The sequence below is a fragment of the Ammospiza caudacuta genome, chromosome 3 (genome assembly GCF_027887145.1).
Source record: "Ammospiza caudacuta isolate bAmmCau1 chromosome 3, bAmmCau1.pri, whole genome shotgun sequence".
Classification (NCBI taxonomy): domain Eukaryota; kingdom Metazoa; phylum Chordata; class Aves; order Passeriformes; family Passerellidae; genus Ammospiza; species Ammospiza caudacuta.
Window position 1 is genome coordinate 26565252 of NC_080595.1, and position 12357 is coordinate 26577608.

The following is a 12357-nucleotide window of genomic DNA, read 5'->3' on the forward strand; positions in this document are numbered from 1 at the left end:
CAGTGGTGAGGCTGTGCCTTGCAAAGCTCCCAGCTCAGGTCCTGCTGTCAAGAGTGGTTGTTTCTACCTGTTCCTGCAGTAACTGCCCTTGCTCTCAAAGATAACAATTATTCCAAGCCAGCACCACCATTTCTTAGTCCAGAGGCAGATGGTTTAGGATTGGTTTTTATTGTCTTACTCCTTGGTTTGGTATGGAGGTGCCCACAGACTGTGAATAAGGATTTAAATACTCCTGAGAAACAACTCCCAGGTTCGTATCTGTAGGTTACCTTCTTCCCTCCCACAAGGAAATGCAAGCAGGGAGATGAGTTGCTCTGAAACCAAGAAGGTACTTCCTTAACTTATTTCTGGTTCCATGTTTAGGTTTTTCCAGTGGTACCTGGTGTCTTTTCCAGTTGCTCACTGCAGACGTGCAGTGCTGAGGAAGGCACTCTCTGACCAAAGCCACGCTGTTTGTGTTTGGTGCTTTAATCACTCTAAGTGGCAGCAGGTACCTGCAACAGCAATGGCATGGCTGCCACAGAAACCCATCCATCCACAGTTTCTGTGAAAAACTTTGTCATGATTTTTTTTCTTTCTGGTCTTCTTAGACAGTAATTACTACCTAAGTAAACCCCAGGTGTACTGATATACAAGGATTTGTAACTGATTTCCAGCAAGTTTTTAGAGACTGCCTTGGAGTCAGCTTCCTGATCCAGGCAAATTCCTCACCAGCATGACATTCATGACACTTCTCTTCATGAAGTTTTTGAAAGGCTGAAGGTCTTAGCAAGTCATTTGTGAAAGTGTCACCCATTTACCTGCAGCTGGATAAACATGGACCTGAGCTCATCCCAGGTGGACAAGGGAGGAAATGTTTACAGCCTCCCAAGAATGTGCCTAGTATCTCCAGAACTGCAGTGCAAACCTAAAAGTAAATGTGCAGTTGCAGGTTACCGGCCCTTTGTTGCTGATACTGAATCGAATTGTTTCTCAGTGATATTTTTGTGTGCCCTCAGGGATATGTCAAAGGTTATTCTGCTGTTGTTGATTGCCCAGCCTGGAATCCCACCAGGACCAGCCCCAGAAGCCCCCTAATTGTAATAATTGCCCAGGCTGTGAACAAAGGCAGACAAGTCCCCATTTTCTGGGGATGCTCCTTGTGTGGCCTGATGCTCAGAATGATACCAAACTCCTCCCCACCCTGTATAACAGTGATTGGGTGAACCCAGTCCTTTTCTAAGGCTTTTTTCAGGCTCTTACAATGGCCTATAAAGACATTTACTATTTGTAAAGCCCTCAAAGATGGTAACAAACACCTGAATTCTACTTAAAACTTAATGTCTTTGAAGATTATGGCCAAATTTAACTTTGCTATGGTCAGGAAATGGCAGAGAAACTCTGCTTGCTCCTTACAATGACATTTCAGGGTGTCTGCTCCAGGTGAGCCCAGACAGGAGTCAGTGCCAGTCAGACCTGCACAGCTGTAACTGAGATTAGGCCCATTATTATGAACTGTCAGGCACTAACACTGGTTGTAGAAGAGTACATCATCCCTCAGCAACCTGTATTTGTTGTAAGAGAATTTGAAAAAAAGTACTGTCTAGGATGAGTTTTGGAGTTTGGATTCCCTGGACTATTGAGTGGTTTAAAAATTAACAAATCCATGCCCACTCCTTTGAACCCCAGGCTAATCTGAACATGTGCTATGGCGCTCAGGCTCTGCTGATGCAGCACTTTTCCTTTAAAGAGTGGCAAAAAGCCCCTGCGTTACAAATCTGTCTTTCTCCACTGAGCCTTACACTCAGACAGATGCCTATGGCTGGATGGCATGTGGACCCATCAGAATTGTTATTAGTTCTTTGATTTTATTTGTCAGCTTTTCCTTTTTCTCTTGTTCCTCTCTACGTGTTGGCTAAGCCTTTTCACTTAATTATTTTCCAGCTTAGAACTGAAGGATCTCTGAAAATAAGACTCTGCCCCTTCACAAGGAAATGCTTGTAGATGGTATAAAGAAAAAACCCAAACAAAAACCAAAGCCTCAGTTTTGACTGTGTTCTGGCATAGTGCTTCTGCCATTTAACAACCTGCTAAACGACCTGCATCATTCTAAAGGAGCTGATGTGACTATATGGTCCATTCTGACTATATGGTGTAATTAAATTCCAGCCAAAAGAAGGTAGTTGAGGGAAGGAGCCTGTATTATGATTTGGTCAAATGGGAACTTCTGAAAGTTCATCCTTAAATGGTTACAAAGAATAAAAATATGCAGCATATGAAAAAGGATTAAAAAAGCAAACCCCAGCCCTCACCTCCACCTTGTTCAGATACATTTACTTCTGTCTGGTATTACAAGTATACTTGTGAAAACACCATTCTTCCTTTAAATCTCTTCCACAGTTCTGCCCTGAGCCCCAGCGAACACCCTGTTTAACAGCTTCGGAGGCGATGCTCTGTTCTACAGCACTTCCCTTAATGAACTGAACAAGATACTTACTGTGACTATCTGGTGATATATTTTCAGTCACTCTTAACCAATCTGTGAAAGAATTGACGACATAATTTGTCTTTGCTATATAAACCATGAGGTGTATGATTACGCTTGTGCAGATGCGTGTACATACACACATATATATAATATCTGTGTATAGATAAGTCTATGGATTGCATTTCTGTTAAGTAAAAGCACATTCCTCATTGATTCCAGTCAAGAAGGGAGCTTAAATCTTCCCAGCAGACATCCACTGAGTGTCCTGTTAGTGTCTTGTTTGTTAACTGTTGAACTTTTAAGGCCATGATTTTTGATTTTTCTAGCTGGCCTCAACTTCATACTGTGAGTCTGGTAAATAGTGTGACTAAGAGAAGATCTGGTGAGGGTCATGATAGTCAGGAAAGAGAAATCCCTGTGAAATTGGAAAAAAGCTGTGTCCTAGTTGGTGGGGATAAGGCTTAGAAGCTGGTGTTTGTTGCTCACAGTATCTCTGAAGCCAAGCTGCCCTGGTAGTGTTCATCATGGCTTTTCCTGCAAGAGAGATGGTGGAATAGATGGATTTATTTTTTTCTGGTACCAGGGGCTGTCTCAAAGGTGCTGAGCCTATCCTTCTTCTCATGGGCAGCATAACACATGGTTGCTGCAGCTCTGCTTTCTTGTCCTGGTGTTACGTGGCAAAAAGCATCTTCTACTGAATTTTTCATTTCTACATAGTCTCCTGTGGGTGTATTGGCAATAACAAAGTCTGTGTTTTTGCTGCACTTGTGATACATCAAGACAAACCTTTTAGAGAGAGTCCCATGCAGGGGGAGCTCCAGAAATTTGAGGTGAGGCACAGTAGGATACTGTATCCTCCAATCTGACATCATTTTGACCACATTGTTGTGGGAAGCATTGATTCAATTAAATAAAAATAAAGCTTTTTTTGCAATAAGATATATCCAGCATTTAGCCTTAAGACCCTTTCATAAGTGGTATAATTCAAAATGTGATTCCATTCTTCTTCCTTCTTAATGTTCTGTAGTATTTACAGTGTTGCCTAAAGATGAAGCACTTTGATTAGCTTTCTAAATCTAATGGAAATCACTTGCTGGTAATCACATTTCTTTCTCCACTTATTGCCTTCTTATTAGGATAATTAATTACTCCAATTGCCCTCTCCCCTCATAAAACAAAGAGACATAGATATTGTCTAAACACTTTTGTATATCAGGGAGCCAACCTGTCATATTGCAAAAGTGTTTCACAGGCTTTTTTTACAGATCAACAAAGCTAATGTGAATTTACCTGCAACTGTAATTTGTTTCAAGCTGATTGTTGAGTGTTGTGTAAACATATTTGATGTGTAATCCCAGAACATCTCTGTAACTGGATCCAAATGTCTAATGTTAACAAAACAGTTTGGGGTTTTCACTAACTGTTCTGAAAGGCTCACGGGCTTCTTTCTTCTTCCCACTAAATCTGTGACCACTAACATAGAAAAAGAATCATTTTAGCTGTAGATGAAAGAAGTTCAATAATCTTGTATCAGGATGAACTGCTATATAAAGAAATACCAAGTTTTCCAATGAATGTGTTATATTACTGTACCTACGTACAATCAGTATTTGTACATCTGTTGGAGACCTGTCTGCGTTTCAATATTTAGCCACCACTGCATGGACACTTGATTGATATGCAGTTAATGCAGTTGCTTTGGCGCTTTTCAATGTACTTCACTTGTTTTTATCCTTTCAGAAATCCACCAAATACTCTCAGTTCTTTTTCTTTGCATTTGTCACTTTGTTCAATGAAGCATGACTAGAAACAGAGAATGAGTAGATACTATTTTTGTGGTCAGCAAAGCAGCTGCCAGTAGATAGACGGTGTGTGTATGTATGTATGTATACACACTGCCTGGGAATGTTTCAGATACAAATGCAGCCACCTCCATTAATGATATCCCTAGTCAACATTTTTAAACAAGCACAAATAATATTTGTAAAAAAAAGAAGTTTAATTTTATTTATTATAGTAATAAACTATTTTATACATTACAGTTGCTTTGGTGTGCTTTTCTCTGTGTTGAATATGTAAGATCAGCAAGGTGGTTTTAAATTACTCTCTGGAACTTCTGGCTAGCAGTTTTGTTGCTGTTGGTTTGTATCTCAAGTGTTATCAATGGAGCAGTGGGATATTATTGCTTTGGTTGTAAATGATTCAAGTTGTTTTCCAGATTTCTTTCTGCTGTGTATCAGTGCAAAGGGATTCACATTTCCAGGCTCACTGTAAACTAAACTCAGGTGCCCTTTAAAGTGAATATCCTGACACCCCAAGCAGTGTCCTGTGCTGTGCACCTCAGTCTAGCCCAGGTATCTGCTGAGCAAAAAGAGATCACCAGAGGACTGGCTGTGGCCTGTCTGAAATGATTATCCTATGCCCTGAAGGCACACATGTCTGTAGCTGGTCTGTGTTTTAGACTGTGTTCACTGCTGAGAACTTTTACAAAACTCATGGAAACCAGAGATGAAAGAACCTTCTGCTTTCCTGTCACCTGCTTGCAGAAGAACGTGACCTCACCATGGACCTACACAAAGACAAACCCCTCAGAGGGAGCCCCTGGCAGTGACACTGCTGCAACAGGCAGCAATGAATATTATTTTCTTGGCTACCTCAGCAAAGGAATCAATAACCAAAGGTCATGGGGATGGGAGATCCTTTCAGATCAGGAGGGACACACGTGACAGGATCCCAGCCAGCAGTCATTCCTGCAGGCCAGAAGCCATGCTGGAAGTTCATACAAAGTTTTAGTCTTCAGGGTGTCAGCCTGGGCCCTGTGAGCTTTGCAGCCATTTCTGTGGCTCATTGTCCATCCTCTCCCCCAAGGGCCTGATGAATGTGGCTGTCACCTGTACCAAGACCCTCCATGGGATTGTGAATCTCATGTCCAAAAGAACAGCAGTGCAGCAGGAGCTGTCAGAGTGCTGAGCTGGGGTGGAACTGCACGGAGAGCAGCACAATGAGGAGCTATTTTTAGCAGCATTTCTGCATCCACTGTCCTGTGTGCTGTGACAGGAGCCCTCGTCACTCGCACTGTTTCTCTGGCCAGGGTGAAAATCCAGCTTTCTTTTGCATCATGTTACACAGTGTCCTTATCCTTACTAGAAAAGGGAAAATTACCATAGTGAAGGCAAGTGCTTTCACTTGCGTTTTTTTGTTTTGTTGTGTGGGGTATTTTTTGTTTTCTTTTATTTTGGTTGTGGGTTTTTTTTGTTTGTTTGTTTGGGTGGTTTTTTGGTTGTTGGGCGTTTTTTGTAGGTTTTTTTTCTTTTGAGGTCTCTAGAGGCTGTTGTGCTCATTTTCTGAATTCTTTATTATTTTCTTTGCTACTGCATTCTTTGCAGCCTCTCTGGCAGTGCTCCAAGCCTCAGTGAGCACAGGAGGGGTAACACCAGCCACACAATGTTCCCCATCAGAGTTTCTCTCCCCTCAGCAGCCCCACAGCATTTCAAACCAAGGGTAATTACCTAGAGCACTTTTTGCCCAGATTTAGGTGCCAGATTGCAAGGGCTGGTGTTGTGCACGCTGCCCACCCCCCTGTGCTCAGCTGGGCAGCAGCAGCCCCAGCAGCTGTGAGCAGCCTCAGGCCACCTGCACCAGCCCCTGCTCCTCATCCCCTCCACCTGGGAGCACAGTCACAGCAGGGACAGGAGGTTTCTAAAGCACAGGCAGTGTGCTGTGGTTTCTGGTTTTTCTCAGAAATAGCTGCAGGTTCTTCTGTTTGGTTGTGAATTAGTGTGCAGCTGCTGGGGACCCCTGCCAGGGGGTGTGTGGTCCTGGGGCGGCAGCAGGAACTCCTGGGGACAGTCAGCAATGCATCAGCTTGTGGGCAGGTGGGTGCTGCCTACACAGTTTTAAGTTCTGCATTTGGTAATGGAGGCTCTTCAGTTGCTCTGTGGTGCATTTTAGTGTCTGTGTTAAACCTGGAAGCACTCTGACTCTGGTGCTTTTTTGCAATGGGATAAAGACAACCAGCATAAACCAGCTCCTCTGTGCTGTGAGAGCCAGTGGGACTGAACTGCAGCAAATCCCTCCCCTCACACATGTGTGCAATAGCAATGGGGATTATTTGCTCCCAGAGCACTGAGGAAACATCAAAACTATTCCTGTTCAGCGTGTGCCTGGTGCAGGGCAATGCTCAGGAGACCCCACCCAAACTCAGGGAGAGCACTGGGCCCCTCACCCAGTGGGAAGTGCCCACTGTGCCCCAACCCTGAGGCTGAGGAGACCTTGGCTGATTTGCTGCTCTCTGTGCTTGCCTTCTGCTCCAGGAGTTGGGCTGGTTAGAGAGGCTGTGTATCCAACCAGAAAATTCTGGGAAGGATGCTGTGTTGCTATGGTATTTATTGCTGCCAGGGGTGTCAGGGGTTTAATTGCAACACACATACAGAGAATCTCAGCCAATACAAGTCTTTTTCACCTAGAAGATTAAGTCTGTGCTTCTTTCATTCTAATTCACCACAACATCTGTGTTGGTATGTGGCAGCTGGGGGAATTAACCTCTCCTGTTTGTGAAAGACAGGATGAGTAAAAACCTGTGAGAAATCCAAAAAAGGCATTAGGGAAAGTGAACTTCTGAAGTCTGTCAGAAGTAGCTATCAAGATGCTCATGCACAGCTGTATTTGTAAAATACATGTGCTCAAGCTTTGTCTTTTTGCTTTTTTTTTCCCCTTTTCCATTTCCATTCCTGCTTTCCCCTTCCTAATTAAGTTAAAGTCCTTATGTAGCACAGCCACATTCAAATTTAAGTTGCCCCATGGCACAGGTGTGGGTTTAAAACAAGCTTAACTTTGGCAGCTCCATCCATCATTACCAATTCCAAAGCTTTCTCCCTGCAGTCCCACTTTAAGTACTTACAGAGGCAGGAGTGTCTGAGAAACCTTGAAGATGTTTTGGCTCCTTTTTAAGCCTTGCTGTCTTGTAGAGATTTTCTTGAAGATGTTTCTGTTCAGGTGGATGAGGGAAAGTATGAGCTTTGCTGTTAATTCTCACCTGGGGGTGACACAGAGCACCTGTAAATGTCACTGCAGTTTCTATGTGCACATCCCAGGGGGTTGTGCTTTTGCACTGGAATTTCCTTCCACATTCCCAATGTCCCAGCTTACAAAATTCTGCTGGAGTATCTATTACACATGTGGATTTTCTATAAAAGGAAGTTTATGGCCTCTTCTTCATCAGGGGCTGCCACTGGGGGAAAATGCTAACAGCAGCAGCAGCACAGGGAGTGCACCATTGAGCCTGGGAGCTGCTTTGTGCTCAGCAAGGGGACCCAGACAGCTCAACAAGCAACGGCTCCTGCAAGCAGGGCTTAGAGAAGAGAAACAGACTGCTTTCAAAGCTCTCCATCAATGTTTTTTGGTGAGTTTTATGGTTAAGCACAAGGTATTTTAGAAGAACTAAAGATAACAGGAAAATGTATTGAACACTCTCAGCGTGAGAACTGGAAAGAAAGCTAAGATAATCCATATGGAGCACCAAGTCAAAATAAAGTATTTATTTTTGTTTTCCTTTAGAATGATAATACTGCACATGCAACCTGGCTAGTGGAAGTGGACAGACAAAAATATAAAGCCGTTCAGCTGGAAGCTAAATTGGAAAAAGCTTCTATTAGGGAAGTGTGCAGGAAGTGTGCATAAAATACTGCATGAAATTACAATTCTGCCAACACAAATTGTAAATAGCTCTGTAAAATGGGATGGGCACCTCGCATTTGTGAGCAGCAAATAGAGCAGCTATGGCCAGGTGTGCTGAAAGGCTGCACGCTGCTTGCTCTGACCACAGTGTAGACCAGGGAGGAGAGTCTAAGGTCACAACAGCAAAGGGAAGCAGCATATAATGTAGCAGAAGAACAGCCCTGGATACCTGTCTTTGTAGCTTGAATCTGCTGCATTTCCTTCACCCAGGAAAACCTGTTTTGGAGGAAACCTGTCTGAGTGTAACTTAAGCATCCAGGGAAAACCTTGGAAAATGAAGTGTGAGAGGGGGTTTGTAGGTTACACTCACTGAGGGGGCAGACATAGGGAGGGAGCAGGAAAGGGAAGCACAACACTGGCCCAAGGGTAAATGGGACTGACTGCCCAGGAGGCTCCTTTGGCTGGAGGTTCTGAAGAGCTGCAGCCCTCTGAGTCACCATTTGCCTGCTGGAGGGAGCTGGGAGATACTTTACCCTGCCTCAATTGTCTCTGCCAGTGTCAGAGAGAGCCCTTCTGTTACTGCCAGCAGCCTTAAAGTTTTAAAGATTTAGCTTGGAACCTTTTTATTATGAAAAGGTAATTTTTCCTAAAATAGAAGTTTCCTCAACCAGCATGAACTAAGAGCTCCCAAGTTCAAAGCCCCCAAGTACTCCAAAAGCAGTGTGTTATTTTATTTTGAATGGCCATTGTGCTTTTTAAGGCCTTACACCTATGTCTGGCCTCATACCCAGCCTGCAGTTGCTCATGGTGTCAGTGGTTATTGGCAGAACTGTTCAGGAAAAGCAGGACATCTTCAGACCCTTTTAGGTCTCTGATTTTTACCAAGTGATGTTTGGCAGGACTTGATCAAACTGAGGAACTTTGAGAAGAACAACCTGAGTCAAGGTTGGGCAGATGGCACCAGCAGTGGTGTGTGAAGTGTGAGTCAACAGAGCTGGATCCAAGGGTAGCCTTGAGAGAGGATGCCAGGAGCTGGAGAAACGCAGTGGAGAGGTCACTGAAGTGGTCTGGAGCAAATACATGATCAAATGCAAGTTATTAGCCTGCAATTTCATAATAAATTACCACCTCAGCACAAAACTATTGCTGCAAGAGTAAAGAAACACATAACTATAAATTAGCAATACCATCACTTCAAGAACTGTCTCATAAATGCTTATTTTTATCTCTGAATTGTGGCTTACTATACAGTAATCCTCCCACATACCTGAGCCCCTAAAGCAACCTTAACCCTTCTGGCAGTAGTCTAAAAAAATCAACTGGACCTAATTTTTTCCCTGAGTCGCATTTTAATTAATTTATGAACAGCGTAGCTGTTTCTGGTCTTCCAATATCATTTCCAGTTCTTCTATTTTTGTCACCTAATTTTGGAAATTCAAATGCGCTAGTGCAGGGATGAAAATGTTATGGTCCATAAAAATTAATTAATTTTGTCAAGAAAGATCAGCTCTAGAGGGAGTGCCAATACAATTTAAATGCCACAGGTTGTAACTGAAGTTATATTTCTGTGCTACTTCTTCAGTAAACTTTAATTTTTCAGTGGCTGGCTGATGCACCTGTCTGCAATGATTCACTTCAGCTACCCAACCATACATAAAGCTTTTCTTAAATCCCTGTGGACAGAATGCATTTCTGTTACCTGCAGGCTGACCATTGCTGGGGAAGGCACAGGTAGCCCATTTAATTTGTTCTGTTCCTGGAAGGTGCTGATATGAGCTACCTAAAGCTATTTACACATTGAGTTGCCCCTGGATATTAAGAAAGGTGGTGCAGCCTAATTTGTGATCCAGATTTGCCTGTTAGATCCTGATGCTAGCTTAACTTCTTCTCACCCAGATCTTTGTGATTCCCAGCATAAGGAATGAGGAGATTTTTTAATATAGTTTTAATCCTGGCATTATCTCTCCTGGGTACAGAGTGCACAGACCTTTTTCCTCTTGGAGCAGCTCACTTATGTTCCTAAAGCTTGTGGGAAATAAAGGGAGCGGTGCTGAGGCTGCCTCAAAGTTCAGCCTTGACACCCTTCAGCTCCATCTCTTGTGCAGTGTCTAAAGTGTGTCATATCCATTGGAATTTTCCTTTTCCTGTCCTCCTGGATTGGTGGCACCTGTGAAAGCCACTCAAGCTTGGAGCTGCCAGGCTGGGGATGTCTGAGCCACATTGTCCATCCATAGGATGGATGTAGGTGACTGGTGCCACAGGCAGCTGGGACTCACTCTCAGATGCTCTGGCAGGACCTGTGTTGGATGTGGTTGCATTTGCATGAAGCAGAAAATTAAAAAATAACAAAGTTGTTTTCATTTTTTCTTCCTTTTACACACAACTAACAGAGCAGCTGCTCCACAAGCAGCTCCTGGTTGGACTCTTGAATTCAGGGCGTGTGCACAGAACAGCCCTGGGCATCCATGGGGACCCACCAGAGAGGGTTCCTCTCAGAGGTGCCGTAATACAAGAAATGATCTATTGTAATGCAGACTTCCCCTCTTCCTCAAGGTGTAACAGGCACAGCGCTCTCCAGACAGGCTTTGCATCGAGCAGTGTTTCAGCTATCCCTGCTGGATTAAAATATATGCCTTGACTAACAAGTGCCTGTGTGCTGGGAGTTATTTTGGAAAGCAATAATGAGCTGCACTGCTTGTGGAAGGGGGGAAACGATAAAGAGCCATGAGGAGAAGTTGTGACAGACCATGCACAGCAATGTCCTCGCTCCTCACAGCTCCTTGAGGACAATCCTGCTGCCAAGGCAGAGGAAGCAGAGCCTCCCCCCTCAGCAAGTGCAAACTGAGACCAGCTCAAGGGTTTGTGGTGACAAAGGCAATTAGGTGGGTGTGCAAGAGAAAGGACAGGCCCTGTGTTATTGCTGTGACTAATAACTAAATTGCTGCAGGTTTTCACAGTTAAGCTGTTTTTCTTCTGACCCTTGGTAAGCTGGATATTCCAACTAAGCTGCTTTTAGCTCTCAGATGTGAAAGAGATCCATGAGCAAAGCCTTGCTCACCTTCTAATCAATGCAGAATTAAAGAGAGAGCCACTTAGTATAATCCTACCCAGTAATGATGATGGCTCTGTTAGCTAAGGAGGGGCCAGAGCAAGGGGGTGGGGGTTTGTGTGCGTGCAAGAGACTTTACTACAGCTTTGTGGTAACCATTACAGCCATCTATACATTATATTATATCACTATACATTAGGCTTGGTCTTCACTTAGCTTTGCAAAATCACTTGTGAACTCTTCCTGTCAGTAGCCACTGTGTAGCTGTCCACCTTATTTTCAGAGCCACCACCTTTGGGGTTTTTTTTTGTTCATTGCCCTTTTGTGACTTCCAGGGTCTCACAGCAGTAGTAGTCAGTGTCTGCTGTTCCCCTCACCCTGGCTAAAAGTGTTCCCCCAGGGTGCAAAATGGCCAGTGTGTTACTTTGGCCATGTCTGTCCTTGTCACCTGTTTCCTACACCCCTTAGCAAGCTTTTTCTCAGTGTTTGGAAGTCTCTTTCTCACACACCCCTCAGCTATTTTTTCCTTTGGGAAGTGTCATGGCTACTGCAGTCTCCTCCAAGTCTCTGCAAACTCCCCCCACCCAGGACTGCCACAGAGGCCTTGCCTGGAGGGTGGCACTTTGGGCTGCCACACAAGTACATCAGGTGCCACATGGAGAGTCACTTCTCCGGCCATGCTGAGGAATGTGTCTCCAAGCTGAAGGAGCAACTGAGCAGCAAGTTTGAAGTGCTTCAGGTGTAGAGCTGTGTGTTGTCTGACTGAACGTGCCCCATGCTGACACTGCTGTATTTGCAGGACTGAGAAGGAACTCTGGGAGTGGGAAGCACCATTTTCTGTGCATGCTGCTCTTCTCAGAAACTTCACATGCCGCAGTATTTCCTTAGCCCAGCTATCAAAGGCTGATTTGCTTTTTAAACTCCCACCATTAGGGAAGGCATGTTCCATGCAGTGCACAGCAGGGATAAAAGTGACCAGCCTGCATTGCACCCACCCTGCAGGCTCCCAGTGCATAGGGGTGTTTCTCCACAACAGTGGAACACTTCTTTTTCTTACACAAGGCTATAGTTTTCCAAGACACAGCTCTCAAGCCAACAGTGCATTTCAGCTTTATTTATAGAAAGAGAAAAAGATACAAAATTATGAAGGATATATAAAGCACTC